We start from the raw sequence: 16,121 nt of genomic DNA on the forward strand, positions 1-16,121 counted from the left end.
CCCTGGTGTAGTTTTTTTGCAGGTGAAAGAGTTTTGGGGGTGTGATGATGGGGTTTTTTTTTTTTTTTTTTTTTTTTTTTTTTTTTTTTTTGAGACGTAGTTTCGCTCTTGTTACCCAGGCTGGAGTGCAATGGCATGATCTCGGCTCACCGCAACCTCCACCTCCTGGGTTCAGGCAATTCTCCTGCCTCAGCCTCCTGAGTAGCTGGGATTACAGGCACGTGCCACCATGCCCAGCTAATTTTTTTATTTTTAGTAGAGACGGGGTTTCACCATGTTGACCAGGATGGTCTCGATCTCTTGACCTCATGATCCACCTGCCTCGGCCTCCCAAAGTGCTGGGATTACAGGCGTGAGCCACCGCGCCCGGCCGATGGGGTTTTCTAAATATACAATCATGTCGTCTGTAAACAGAGACAATTTAACTTCCTCTCTTCTTATTTGAATAGCCTTTATCTCTTGCCTGATTTCTCTGATGACAACTTCCAATACTATGCTGAATTGGACTGGTGAGAGTGGGCATTCTTGTCTTGTGCCAGTTTTCAAAGGAATTTTTTCAGCTTTTCCCCATTCAGTATGATATTGGCAATTGGTTTGTCATAAATAGCTTCTATTATTTGGAGATATGTTGCACTAAATACCTAATTTACTGAGCATTTTTAGCATGCAGGGGTGTTGATTTTTTATCAAAGGCCTTTTCCAGATCTATTGAGATAATCATGTTTTTTTGTCATTGGTTCCCTTTATGTTATAGATTACGTTTATTGATTTGCAGATTTTGAACCACCCGCATCATAGGAATGAAGCCAGTTTGATCATGGTGGATAAGCTTTTTGATGTGCTGCTGGATTCGGTTTGCCAGTATTTTATTGAAGATTTCCACATCAATGTTCATTAAGGATATTGGCCTAAAATGTTCATTTCTTGTTGGAACTCTGCCAGCTTGTGGAATCAGGATGATGCTGGCTTCATACAATGAGTTAGGGAGGAGTCCCTCTTTTTCTATTGTTTGGAATAGTTTCAGAAGGAATGGTACCAGCTCCTCTTGGTACCTCTGGTAGAATTTGGCTGCGAATCTATCTGGTCCTGGTCTTTTATTGATGTAGGCTATTAATTACTGACTCAATTTCAGAACTTGTTATTGGTCTATTCAGGGATTCAACTTCTTGTTTTAGTCTTGGGAGGATGTATGTTTCCAGGAATTTATCATTTTTTTCTAGATTCTCTAGTTTATTTGCATAGAAGTGTTTATAGTGATCTCTGATAGTTGGTATTTCTGTGGGATCAGTGGTTATCTCCCCTTAATCATTTTTTATTATGTCTATTTGAACCTTCTCTCTTTTCTTCTTTATTAATCTGGCTAGGGGCCTATTTTGTTGATTTTTTCAAAAACAAGTTCATGGATTCATTGGTTAGTTGAAGGGTTTCTCGTGTCTCTATCTTCTTCAGTTCTGCTCTGCTTTTAGTTATTTCTTGTCTTCTGCTAGCTTTTGAATTTGTTTGCTCTTGCTTCTCTATTTCTTTTAATTGTGATGTTAGAGTGTTGATTTTAGATCTTTCTTGATTCCTGATGTGGGCACATTTAGTGCTACAAATTTCCCTCTAACAACAGCTTTAAGCTGTGTCCCAGAGATTTTGGTACCTTGTGTCTTTGTTCCCACTGGTTTAAAATAACTTATTTATTTTTGCCTTAATTTTGTTATTTACCCACGAGTCATTCAGGAGCAGGTCGTTCAGTTTCCATGTAGTTGTATGGTTTTTGAGTGAGTTTCTTAATCCTGAGTTCTAATTGATTGCACCATGGTCTAAGAGGCTGTTTGTTGCGATTTTCCTTCTTTTGCATTAGCTGGAGATTGTTTTACTTTCATTTATGTGGTCAATTTTAGAGCAAGTGCTATGTAGTGTTGAGAGGAATGTATATTCTGTTGATTTGGGGTGGAGAGTTCTGTAGTTATCTATTTGGTCGTCTTGGTCCAGAGCTGAGTCAAGTCCTGATTATCCTTGTTAATTTTCTGTCTCTTTGATCTAATATTGACAGTGGGATGTTAAAGTCTCCCACTATTATTGTGTGGGAATCTAAGTCTCCTCTCTTGTTATTGGTAGCTTTACACTTACAGGCATGCCTTTCCTCACAGGCTTCTACTCCAAAGACCGTATTATTGAAACCATAAATACATCATATACCAATGCCTGATCCCTTTCTATCACTTTCTTTGCCACCTCCTTAACAGCTGTCTATAGTATTCACATTATTTTCTTTGCTCTGATAGGACAAACTCGCTTCACAACCCTTATTATTATTAATGAAAATAACCCCTTCTTAATTGCTCAATTAATCACCTACCAATCAGTAGTATCTTTCCTGAATTTCTCATCACCAACAGTATTATTCCTGCTTCACCCCCTTAAACAACTATACCACTCCATCGAATACTCACAGCCCTAGGCATAGCCACCTTCAGTCTTTTGCTAACAATAGAGCTTAATCTTGGAAATAATAACCTCCAACTAAAGCACTCATTACAGACATTCAACTTCTCTAACATACTAAGTTTTTATCCAGCCACAATTCACTATTCTATTCCACCCCTCACTCAAGCCTGTCCACAAGTCAAAATCTGGCTTCTATTCTACTAGACTTAATTTCATTAGAAAAGTCAACACAAAAAGCTATATCACAAACCCAAATTTTAGCCTCCATTACCACATCTACTCAAAAAGGCTTAATTAAACTTTATTTGATCTCTTTTTTTTATTCCACCCATTCTAACCTTTCTATTAATTATCTAACGTATGAGCCCGAGTGATTTCAATTGCAATATAAATTCTAATAAGTAATGATTAACTAGAAACAACCTCCAACATCATAACTACACAAAGCAGCCACACCTACAGAATCCTCATGTAATAATCCTGCCCCCTCACCCTCATGATTCATTGAACTCCCCGTGCTCTGAGGCAATAGTGATTACTTCCCCATGGTATTCAACTATTCACCAAACAAACACTAGTTCCATTAATAATCCTAATAACAAAGCTCCTAAAATGTCAATACTTGTCCCTCATGTTTCAGGGTATTCTTTAATAGCTATTGTGGCAGTATAACCAAAAACAACCATTATACCACCCATATAAGTTAAAAAAAAATTAGCCTCACAAAAGCCCCACCAAATTTCAACATAATACCGCGACGCACAGCACCACTAATAATCAACCCTAGACCTTCATAAATAGGAGAAAGCTTCAAAGAGAAACCTACAAATCCTATGACCAAAGAATACTCAATAAAAATAAAGCATATGCCATTATTCTCACATGGACTATAACCATGACTAATGACGAAAAACCATCATTGTGTTTCAACTATAAGAATACTAATGACCAGTATCCACAAAACACATCCAGTAGCAAAAATTATTTACTACTTATTTATTGATCTTCCCATACCATCTAACAATTCTACATAATGAAATTTTGGCTTACTTCTCAGCACCTGCCTAATTCTCCAGGTCATCACAGGACTATTTCTGGCTATGCACTGTACATCAGACACCTCAACTGTCTTCTCTTCTGTTGCCCATATCAACCAAGATATATACTATTGCTGAATAGTCTGCTATTTTAGTTGTAATGGTACTTCAATATTTTTTATTTGCCTCTTCCTACACATTGGCCGAGGCTTATACTATGGCTTATTTATATTTCCAGAAACCTGGAATATTGGTATTATCCTTTTACTCATAACCATAGCAACAGTATTTATAAACTGTAAGCTCCCATGAGATCAAATATCATTCTGAGGCACTACAGGAATTACAAATCTACTATCAGCCCTCCTGTACATTGGATTCGACCTTGTACAATGAATCTAAGGCTGGTTCTCAGTTTACAAAGACAGCTTCACATGATTTTTCGCCTTCCATTTTATCTTACCTTTCATCATGGCAGCTCTAGCAACTGTTCACCTTTTATTCTGACATGAAACAGGATCTAACAACCCTTCAGGGATTTCACCAGACCCTGACAAAATCACTTTCTACCCCTACTATACAACCAAAGACATTTTAGGTTTAATTTTTCTCCTCCTCCTTCTAATAACCCTTGTACTGTTTTTGCTCAACCTCATGAGCAACCCAGATAATTATATCTTAGCTATCCCCTCAATACTCCACCCCACATTAAACCAGAGTGATATTTTCTGTTTGCATACGCAATCTTACGATCCATTCCTAACAAGCTAGGACGTGTCCTAGCCCTTATATTCCCCATTCTCATTCTAGAAATTATTCCTGTACTTCACATATCTAAACAACAAAGTATAATATTCCAGTCATTAAGCCAATGCTTATTCTAAATTCTAGTAGCCAACCTGTTTACACTCACATGAATTGGAGGACAGCCAGTTGAATACTCCTTTATTACCATCCAACAGACCACATCTGTTATATACTTCTCTACCATCCTCACCCTCATACAACTCACTACCCTAATAAAAAAACAAACTACTTAAATGAAAGCGTCCTTGTAGTATAATTCAATACTCTGGTCTTGTAAACCAAAAATGGAGATTCCTCTCTCCAGGACAACCCAGAGAAAAAAAGCATTCTCACTCACCATCAACACCCAAAGCTGAAATTCTAATTAAACTACTCCCTGAACTTTTCTCTGCGCTTATTTTAACTGCCATATCTGTATTAATGAACTGGCACTAATACATTAGTATTTCTATGTACTTCATGCATTAATGCTGGCCCCCATGAATAACATATAGTACTAAAATTGCTTACTCATACAACACAACATTCACCCATAAAAGTACATTAAAAACTTTACTCACATGCATATAAGCACAAATTAAAACCCCTTCATCAATTATAACACATTCACCGACACTAGCCATACTATCTAGACCTTTTCCACATGGATATTGACCCATACCAAAAATCTTAAAATAGTACATAAAATCATTCACTGGACATAATGCATCCTAGTCAAAAAAATCCTCATCAACATGGATATCCCCTACCAATTTTTGGTTCCTTAATCTACTGACCTCTGAGACATCATCATCCTTCCCTGACATGTTACCTTCCTTGCTCTGGGCCTGTAAAACTCAGGGGCGACAATCATGAAACTATACCTGACATCTGGTTCTTACTTCACGGCTATAAAACTAAGATCACCCACATGTTCCCCTTAAATAAGACATTTGGATTGTCCAAAGACTATCACCCTATTAACCAGTCATGGGGGCACTGTCATGAATTTGGTATTTTTAACTTTTGGGGATGGTATCACGCACCATCGCAGGTCTTGTCCCCTCCAAATCAGCTGTAGACATACCAAGATGTGATTTCTGCCAAACCAGTTGTAGAAGTCATATCTAAATTGAATATTCTGAGCTAACATAACAATCATAAGGTGTTAATTAATTCATGATTGAAGGACATAGTAATTAATTAATAGATGTGTACAGCCACACAAGTACACTTACTTTTAAGAACATTTCCAATAAAATCCACAACCCACTCCTCTGATCTCTGGCATTTTTCCATCAACCTAGCTGTATATACTCTCACCAAACCCCCAAAACAAGAGACCAAATGCAACCTAGTCAGAACCCAGAAATCATATTTTATCCATGAGTATCCCAACAGCTACCCCTCAATTTATGCTATTTTCCTAAAAATCCTAAATCCCTCCTACTAAGTTAAAACTCCATTTTTACAATAAATACAACTAAATTTTCACCGTAATACTATAATAATACCTTGCATTAACCTTCTTAAAGTACTATCCTGTGCCTCATCTTCTAAATCAATTATATCTTAGTTTTAAATAACCCTCTCAACCAATTCAAATTTTTATCAGCCAATTCAACGTTTTAGCCCCTTAATCCCCAGAACTATAGTTATTTATATTTTTCTTCTTCTCATATTTTAACTTACACTTATTTTACTTACACAGTTAATGTAGCTTAACTGTTTAAAGCAAGACACTGAAAATGTCTAGATGGGTATGTACAACCCCATAAACAAATAGGTTTGCTCCTGGCCTTTCTATTAACTTTTAGTGAGATTACACAAGCAAACATCCCCACTCCAGTGAAAACGTCCTTTAGATCACCCAGATCAAAAGAAGCAGGATCAAGCACACACAAATGCAGCTGAAAACACTTCTCAGCCACACCCCCATGGGAAACAGCAGTGATAACACTTTAGCAATAAATGGAAATTTAACTAAGCTATACTAATTTATAGAGTTGGTCAATTTTATGCCAACCACTACAGCCATATGATTAACCCAAGTTAACAGAGCTCAGCATAGAGTGTTTAAGATCTGTCCTCAATAAAGCTAACGTCAATCTAAGTTGTAAAAAAACTCCAGCTGAAATAAAAGACACTACAAAAGTGGCTTTAATACACTGAAGACACAATAGCTAAGACCCAAACTGGGATTAGAAACCCCACGATGCATAGCCCTTTACTCTAAAAGCTATATTAAAAAAAAAAAATTGCCAGGATGCTACAAGCAACAGCTTAAAACTCAAAGGACATGATGGTGCTTTATATCCCTCTAAAAATGCCTATTCTATAATCGATAAACCCTGTTACTCCTCACCACCTCTTGCCCCCAGCCTATATGGCGCCATCTTCAGCAAACCCTTAAAAGGCCATAAAGTTAGCATAAGTACATACATAAAAGTGTTAGGTCAAGGTGTAGCTCATGAGGTGGTAAGAAATGGGCTACATTTTCTATCCCTACAAAAATCTGAAGATAACCTTCATGAAATTTAAAGACCCCCAGAGGATTTAGCAGTAAATCAAAAACAGAGTACTTGGTTGAGTAAGGCTATGAAGCACATACACACCACTCATCACCCTCCTCAAATATTCCTCTACAAAGTACTACTACTAAAACTCTCTATGCACATACAGAGGGTGTAAGTCCTAACATGGAAAACGTATTGGAAAGTGCACTTGGACAAATCAAAGTATAGCTTAACCTAAAGCATCTGGCTTAAACCCAGAAGATTTCATCATGACTCGACCACTTTGAGCTAACTCTAGCCCTAGATTTCACTAGAATTATTATCAAATTATCTTAATTAAACCATTTACCTTAAACAAAAGTATAGGTGATAGAAATTTTTAACCCAGTGCAATAGACATAGTACCATAAGGGAAAGGTGAAAGAATGAAATCAAGCATTAAAAAGCAAAGACAAACATTTTACCTTCTCCATAATGTATTAACTAGAAATAACTTTATATGGAGAATCATAGCCAAGTCCCCCAAAGCAAGACGAGCTACTCAAGGACAGCTGAAAGAGCACACCCATCTATGTGGCAAAATAGTGGGAAAATTCACAAGCAGCTGTGACAAACATACTGAGCCTGATGATAGTTGGTTGTCCAAGATAGAATCTTAGTTCCACTTTAAACTTACCCACAGAATTACTTAATCTCCCTATAAGTTTAACTGTTAGTCTAAAGAAGGACACATCTTTAGAGCTGGCCATCGTGGGCCCAAAAGCAGCTACCAATTAAGAAAGCATTCAAGCCCAACATCTGTCTTTAATCCTACTCACTCTACTGAACTCCTAACATAACAATGGACTAATCTATTGCTTGATAGAAGCAATAATATTGAGTAACATGAAAACATTTTCCATTGCATAACCTTAAATCAGACCAGAATATCTGTTGACAGTTAACAGCTTAATATTAATGTACTATATAGTAAGCTTCCTGCTATCTATACTATTAATCCAGCACAGGCATGCCCTAAAGAAATAGTATAAAAAGTAAAAGGAATTCGGCAAATCTTACCCCACCTGTTTCCCAAAAACATCACCTCTAGCATTACCAGTATTAGAGGTTTTGTCTTCCCAGTGATGTATGTCCAATGGCCGCAGTATCCTGACTGCACAAAGGCAGCATAATCACTTGTTTCCTAAAGAGGGACTTGTATGAATGGCCACATGAGAGTTCAGCTGTCTCTTACTTTTAATCTGTGAAACTGGCCTATCCATAAAGAGGTGGAAATAAACAAGATGATAAGACCCTATGGAGCTTCAATTTATTAATGCAAATAAAAACTCAAAAAGCCTACAGGCACTAACCCATTGTTCCCTGCATTAAAAATTTTGGTTAGGGTGACCTTGGAGCAGAATTCAACCTCTGAACGACCTAAACTAAGACTGCAGTAGTTTAAGCAAATTAACATACATTGACCCAATAATTTGATCAACTGTATGAGTAACCCCAGGGATAACAATGCAATTCTATTCTAGAGTCCATATTGACAATAGGGTTTATGATCTCGATGTTGGATGAGGACATCCTAATGGTGTAGCCACTATGAAGCGTTCCTTTGTTCAATGATTAATGTCCTACGTGATCTGAGTTCAGACCAGAGTAATCCACCTCAGTTTTTATCTATTTAATATTTCTCCCAGTACGAAAAGATAAGAGAAATCGGGTTCACTTCAAAAGTGCCCTCGCTTCTTCAATTCCAGGACCATTATTTTCCTTTGTGTTGCTTTGAGTCTTTGGTCCTGACCTCTTTCCACACAGAACTGCCATAAACCGAATAGGAAATCCAGTTAGAGACAAAGCAAAAAACTTAAATACTGTCCTTTATATCACCTTAGTTAATATTTTTTTAAAGGACATGTTGAAAGCTACAGTTTCTCCCATATCACTGATTCTCAGTCCATTTTATTATTTGCCTGAGCATAAGCACCAAATAAAAATAAAAGATTCACTAGGCAATGAAAATAAATCAGTATAACTGTTTTAGGCAGTCCTGTACCTGAAAGCAAAAGTCATTATTATTAAACCTATATGCCACACTACGGCGATTGTCAGCTCTGCTCTGCCTCCATTGTAGCTTTTCTATAATGATTTTTCTGCTTTCCAATAGCTGTTTTGTCTTCTGTAAATTGAGAAGGGACAACAACCTTCATCCAATAAATCAGCATTTCTGAATCACCATTTAGGAACTTGAAGGCTGGGGTCTGATTGCCTGTTTCATCAGTTTTATTTATTGAGACTTAAACACAATTATTTCTACTGTCCATGGGTAGAGTCATTGCTTGCCTTTTTTTTTTTTACCTGCAATGGCCTCTCAAATTACATGCTGTCTATGAGCTTTGCATCTACTCCTGTCTTCTGGATTTTCTTTTCTTTTATTAGGCATCAGCATCACAAAATATATCTTCCTTGTAAAAGGTTGTGTTCATTGTAAAATAAAATTAGGAAAACAGAAAAGAATAGAAAGGAAAACAGAAAAGAATAGAAAATAAAACAGTAAAATATGGGTACTATTAATATTTTGATTTGTCTCCCTTCAAGTTTCCTTTTCCTTACATGTATGTTTTTAAGCAATTGGCAAAAACATTATATGTACATTATATATGCTAATAGTATGGTCTAATTGATGTCCTTGCCAGGAAGTAGTATATAGTTTCCCTTGATTTCTACAATACCTGGCTAGCTTGCTTTTGTTACTTCATCTGAAGATAACACTCTGTCTCAACTGTAACTATCTTGGATTTTCTGGCTTCCCCTTACTTTGTTCCCTCTATCCTTTACTATCCCCATCACTGAGAAATTATCACATATTTTGTGGTCAAAAACATGGCCAATGTTGATGATCTTTCCAAGTTTAATACATACTGTGCCTCTGTCACTCTAGTTCTATATGTACTTGGCATAAAGTGGATATTCAAAGCTTTGACTATTTATGGCTATGTAGGAAAAACAAAAAACTTTCTTTTGCAGCTCCCTGCTTAAGTGATAAGCTCTTTACTGGGGACCTTGGATGAGCTTCAGGATATCCCTGTGCAAAGTTGGTGGGGTGTGTTTTCATTTTTCTGGTGAAAGAATCTCAAAGCTTTTATCAAGATAAAGGGGTACAAGAATTTAACATTTTCAAGACTTGCTGCTCTAAGTCATGATTATTCTCAAATGAATAAGATTAAAAATAAGAACTAGCAAGGCTTCTATACAGCACCAAAATATCAGATAAAACACATATATCATAAAAGAATTAAATACGTCATCAGTTTATAAAGTGGAAATTAATATCTATAAATTTAGGTATTCCTTTAATTTTTTAAGAAAAAAAATCTTTAACAATTGAATTTGGTTCCACTCAAAAATAACAGCAGCTAAGCATTAGATATGGTTTTATGAATTTATACAGGGTAGGTAAAAATCAGCTAGACACGTGATACCTGTAAGCAGTTTACAGAGTAGGACAGAGGATAGGCAAATATACATGTAACCATTGTGGTATAAACAAGTAACATGTACAAAGTTTTAGATACAAACAAACCAGAGTGTGAAGAAAGTACCTTTAAAGACAGCAGGTTACAGTTTAAAGATTGCTATCAACTTTGAATGTGATGACTTTTTTACATTTCCATTTAAAAATAAAATATTTATATGCATCTGAAAATCAGTGACTTTGCCATTACAAGACTCAATTTTAAAAACTCTTAATTTTTCAGAGAAAAGCATCTCACAATTTAAATGCCATTTAAAAACATACTGTTAACATGCATTTAGATTTAACATAAAATTTAAAGGAGTAAGTGCTCAATAATATTCACTCTTCATCTATATTGTCAAAAATTTTTTATATTTTGATATAAAATTTATAACCTAAAGAAAAATATTGATCAATTATCCCTCTCTCAAACTCCTATTAATCATAGTATTGGAAGTTCTGGCCAGGGTAATCAGGCAAGAAAAAAAAAATAAAGGGTATTCAATTAGCAAAAGAAGAAGTCAGATTGTCTCTATTTGCAGATGACATGATTGTATATTTAGAAAACCCCATCGTCTCAGCCCAAAATCTCCTTAAGACGATAAGCCACTTCAGCAAAGTCTCAGGATACAAAATCAATGTGCAAAAATCACAATGTGCAAAAATCACCTATACACCAATAACAGACAAACACAGAGCCAAATCATGAGTGAACTCCCATTCATAATTGCTACAAAGATAATATAATACCTAAAAATACAACTAACAAGGGATGTGAAGGACCTCTTCAAGGAGAACTACAAACCACTGCTCAAGGATTTAAGAGAAGACACAAATAGATTGAAAAAACATCCCATTGATTTTTATGGTTTTTTTTGTGTGTGTGTGTCTATCTCCTTCAGTCAAAATAACAAATAAAAAGGTGAAATATATTTTAAAAAATAATTATGTTAGTGTTGGTTTTATTCATTGCGGTGATCCATTTTTTTAAAATCTGCACGGAATTATAAGCTTCAGTTATTAGTTTTTAAGTTGACAAATTTGATTTGGGTGTGTTCTTAATACTTTGATTCATATCTATGCATTTTAAATTCCATAATTTTAGTTTTTTGTACTATACTCTCAGGAAATCCTTTTATGATCTTTCTTGGCACTAAAGTTTCATCTCTCTTTGTTCTTCTAATTATTGCTTTAAGCATAGTTCTGCAGTTCTATTTTATTATCCATAAATTCATATTTTTCCATAAATTCAATCCTATTTGTGAGGCTTGGCTAACATAGCCTGGTCAATTAGAACCCAGAAATTATACATGAAGTGTCAAACTATGTTTATATTTTTTGTGGATTTACATACTAAGATTCTTATGAATTTCATGTGTTATATAAAACTATTTTTTCCTCTTCATATTTTATCAGTATAATTTGTTAGTGCAAGATTTGGTTGAATGCTAATGACAAAATAATAGTTAAAATACTGCTTATATAAGGTAGTAAATGTACTGTTGCATACTGTGGCCTTTACCAGTTGAAAATAGTCCATGTCTACATATTTTGTAGAATTAAGACAAATAGTCATCACTTTAATGGCTAGCTACATATTTTTTACCAGGAGATGCTTGATTTGTTTCAGAAGAAAAACAACATGTAGAGCAGCAGCTGCAATTGGAGACACTACTTGATTAAAGTGGGTCAGGTAGTGAAGGAAATTAAAACTACTTTTAATTTCTATATTTCATCGACATTCTACATAGTCCAAACTGCCCAGTGAAAGATAAATACAAATTTAATTTAAAAATTGTGTGTCTATCTGCTATTAGGTGGGGTCGCCAATCTTTCTGACATTCCATAGTTGAGGTGGGGTTTTATAATTACTGTTATAATTTTGGGTGGGAATGAAGGGTTATATGATTTACAATGGAACCTCTTTTTTTAAAAAATATTTTTCAAATATACTTTTATTTTCTTTTTTCCTTCCCCACATTCAGAACTTCTCCACACACCACACTCTTGCAGCTATCAAGTCACTTGATGTTGGCCGGGTACCATTTTATCCCTAAAACTTTGTTGACATCAAAACATGACAGCTGACCAGTGTTATATCCATAAAATACTTACAAAGCACAGCATATTAAGCTTTAGAACTTGGCAATTAGACCACATAAAAAGACGCCAAGACCCCCATCCTATATGTTTGGAATAAGGTATTCACTAGTCCCTATCTGGCGACTGTACACTGGTTCAAAGGGCAGCAGAGGCAACAGGCAGTTACTTCAGAGGACACAGAACACAATGATCTGGAAGAATGTTATGATGTTACTCAGTGTCATGTACCACACACCTTTCTCCAAGGTGGTCTCATAACTCTAGAATGGCAGGTCCAGCTGATACAAAATGAAGACAGACAACACAACATTTACCCTATGGAGATATCCTACTCATACTATGCACATGCTGTGGTTTTGAACATAACTTGTCCCAAAAACTTGTCATGATCATCCTGGCTTTTTAGGTTAGGTGATCCATCAATCTTGCACTCAACTGTTAATTCTTTCTCAGCACTGTTAGGGGTCAAGGTAACCTGAACAGCAACTAATGGCTGTAGACACCCCATGTACAGTTTTTTCCCCACAATATGGGAAATATTTTAAGTCCATAATTCCACTATGAGAATAAGTTGTTATATTTGTTTGATCTTCATTCTTCAAAATACAATCTATCCTTGGCACTCCTTCAGGCTTTAATCCAATTATTCTGTTCATTTTCACAAGAATACAAGGTTTTCCTTTAAATAGCCAAAGCCAGGATCACTCATACCACTGCATGCTTGAAGTAACAAAAGAGGAAACTGACATGCAACATAAGCTGGACCCTTCTGTTCAAAAAGTGCTCCATCAGGACAGGTTGTGAGAAACTTCTTAAAGTCTGCAATGTACTCTGCATAGGAAGTTGGGTCAGACATACTAAATGTATATTCCAATGCAGTTAAACTGGTTTTGGAAAAACCGTAAGTCCTGGGATAGGAACCTGGTCACGATATTTTGGAACCTCATTGTTGAGAGTCTGAAGCATAACCCACATCATGAATGAGAAGAATATAGCCAGGAATCCATAAAAAACTAGGTAGAAGAGCAAGATCAAACCCCAGCTCTTGGCGGTGCACCCCAGGAACTAACTCTCTGGTGGTCAGGTTGTAGATAAGAGCTTCCACTGGCCAGGCTCTGGTGGAGGGGCTTCTTCTCGTTCTTTGTCATCGTGTGTGCATGGATGGCGAGAGGAGCGGCAGCTACGAGGATGCAGCTGAACCTCTTTATCATTATATTTTTTTTCCATAAGTGAAGAAGTCAGCAAAAGAGTTGCTGTTATTATAGGAGTTAATTATTTAAGTATAGCCTCTGGAACTTGGGAAGTGACACCTTGTAGGATTCAAATTTTCACAATCAGACATATCATGGTTCAATCATCTTTTATCATCTGACACTTATTACTATGTATTCTTTTTTAAAAATAAGTTCTGGGGTACATGTGCAGATCTTGCAGGATTGTTACACAGGTATACACATGCCATAGTAGTTTGCTGTATTACTATGTATTCTGACTGCTGGACTGGAGTTGCATTGTGGATTCAAGAAACTAGAGTATTATTAAATAAGCCATAAAATATTTATGTAGTTCTCTTTCATCTTATCTGAATAAGTGACATGGATAAATTTAAGATTAGAGGGTAAGATCAATTTGCATGTATGTACTATAGAGATATTCTTCTTCAAGGGTACTGGTCACACTGTCACACAATAATACAACAGCTTTTTATTTGATGGGCTGCATTATATTACTTGACTTCAAGTTATACTAAAAGCCTATGGCAAAATATCATGGTACTGGTATTAAAGTAGACACACAGATATATAAAACAGATGAGGATGCCCTCCAATAAAGCCACATATCTACAGCCAAATGATCTTTGGCAAAGTAAAAAAAAAAAAAAAAACCTGGGAAAAAGACGCACTTTTCCTGGACCCCTATCTTTTACCATAAAATGAACTCAAGATAGATTAAAGACTTAAGTGTAAGCCCTGAAACTGTAAAAATCCTAGAAGAAAACTGAGGAAAAACCTCTTCTGAACATTGGTCTAGGAAAAGAATTTATGACCAAGTCTTCAAAAATAAACACAATAAAAACAAAAATAGACACATGACACATGACACTAAACCACAAAGCTTCTGTTTCTTTCAGTGAAAGAAACAGAGTAAAAAGACAACATACAGAATGGGAAATATATTTGCAAACTATGCATCCAACAAAGGGTTAATATTCAGACTCTGTAAGAAACAAAAAACTCAAATAACCCCATTAAAAAGTGGAAAAATGATATGAACAGACATTTTTCAAAAGAAGATGTACAAGTGACCAACAAATATGAAAATATGCTCAACATCAGCAATCAGAGAAATGCAAATTAAAACCACAATGAGATGTCATCTTACAACAGTCAAAATGGGTATAATTAAGAAGTCAAAAAGAAATATATCTTTGGAGGAGGATCCAAAATGGCCGTTTAGGAACAGCTCGGGATTGCAGCTCCTAGTGAAAGTGCAGAGGGTGAGTGGACGCCGCATTTTTGTTGCCCATAGACTAGGAGATTCCTAGGCGGAGGAGCTCCATGGGTCGCCAGTGCGGCTGTGCCAGCCGGTACCACTGCTTTGCCCTGTGCAGCTGCTTTGTTGGCACCCTGAAGCAGTGGTTCTCCATACAAAATACACCGGTCCAGGTGCCCTTTTGGCTATTGATTGGAGCCATGGGAAGTCGCCCATTCATCTGTTTAAAAGGGGGGCTGAGCAGGGAGCCAGGACAGTAGATTCCAGGGCAAAAAAAAGCGCCATGAATCTCAGTGCTGCTGTTTAAGCCAGCACAGTGAGTTGTCGCATGGGAAAAAACACATGCCAGGCGCCTCTTCAACAGATGACTGGAACAACTACTTAAAAAAAAAAAAAAAAAAAAAGACTCTGAGGCAGGGAGCCAGACGATCAGGCTAGGCTGGGCCCACCCCAACAAAAGAATAGCAATCAGAAACTCTGGATTGAGAGTTTCACAGCAAGCGCAGCTGAACCCAGGATGGCCCAGCTCTGTGGGGGAGGGGCGTCCACCATTACCTAGGCAGCCCACCACTATGGAGGTAGTCAGCCAATGCTGAGGCAGCCCGCTGTTGCCAAGGCAACCCGCCACTGCAGAGAGGCTCCACCTTAACACAGGCAAGCCACCATTGCCGAGGCGGTTCTCGCTACACCCATATAAACAGGACGGCAGGGAAGTTCACTCCGCAGGTGGGCGGAGCCCACAGCAGCTTAGCAAAGCCTCTACAGGCAGACAGTGACTAGGCTGCCTCCTTGCTGGACAGGGCAGCTCTGAAGGAAGAAAAAAAAAGAGAAGGCAGCAGCATAACCGAAACTCATATAGCCCTAAATCCCTGGACCAGAGCACCTGGGAACAAAAAGCAGTTTATGAGTTCTGCTGCAGCAGACCTAAATGGACCTGCCCAGCAGCTCTGATTGAACAACAGAGCTCACAGCTCAGCATTTGAGTTCCTATAAAGAAGAGACCGCCTCCTCAAGCAGCTCCCTGACCCCTATATATCCAAAGAGCCACCTCATAAAGGAGAGATCAGATTGACACTTGGCGGGTATCCTTCTGGGACAAAGATAGCAGAAGAAGAAAACTGGTAACAACCCTTACTGTTCAGGAGCTGCTGCAGGTGAACCCCAGGCAAGCAGGGCCTGGAGTGGACCTCAGCAGACCTACAGCAGAGGGGCCAGACTGTCAGAAGGAAAACCAAGAAACAGAAATAA

The 16,121-nt window shown here is 37.1% G+C and overlaps 1 pseudogene across 1 annotated transcript; it reads right to left on the reverse strand.

The window, feature by feature from the left end:
- Window positions 1-12,240: 12,240 nt before the first annotated feature.
- Window positions 12,241-13,528, reverse strand: LOC116534373 (annotated as a pseudogene). The gene has a single exon (XR_004261690.1). The product of XR_004261690.1 is annotated as a sodium/potassium-transporting ATPase subunit beta-3 pseudogene (transcript).
- Between the last annotated feature and the right edge of the window lie 2,593 nt (window positions 13,529-16,121).

The sequence above is a fragment of the Sapajus apella genome, unplaced genomic scaffold (genome assembly GCF_009761245.1).
Source record: "Sapajus apella isolate SASKATOON/1434 unplaced genomic scaffold, GSC_monkey_1.0 scaffold87, whole genome shotgun sequence".
Taxonomy (NCBI): Eukaryota; Metazoa; Chordata; class Mammalia; order Primates; family Cebidae; genus Sapajus; species Sapajus apella.